The sequence below is a fragment of the Arachis duranensis genome, chromosome 3 (assembly GCF_000817695.3).
Source record: "Arachis duranensis cultivar V14167 chromosome 3, aradu.V14167.gnm2.J7QH, whole genome shotgun sequence".
Lineage (NCBI taxonomy): Eukaryota > Viridiplantae > Streptophyta > Magnoliopsida > Fabales > Fabaceae > Arachis > Arachis duranensis.
This window is the reverse complement of record NC_029774.3, coordinates 43242994-43243296: the sequence shown is the minus strand read 5'-3', so window position 1 is coordinate 43243296 and position 303 is coordinate 43242994.

Here is a 303-nt window from a genome sequence, read left to right as displayed (position 1 = left end):
CTTTTCTTGGAGTTAAACGCCAGCTTTTATGCCAGTTTGGGCGTTTAACTCCCATTCTTGTGCCAGTTCCGGCGTTTTACGCCAGAATTCTTGAGCTGACTTGGAACGCCTATTTAGGCCATCAAATCTCGGGCAAAGTATGGACTATTATACACTTCTGGAGAGCCCAGGATGTCTACTTTCCAACGCAATTGAGAGCGCACCAATTGAGCTTCTGTAGCCCCAGAAAATCCACTTCAAGTGCAGGGAGGTCAGAATCCAACAGCATCTGCAGTCCTTTTCAGCCTCTGAATCAGATTTTTG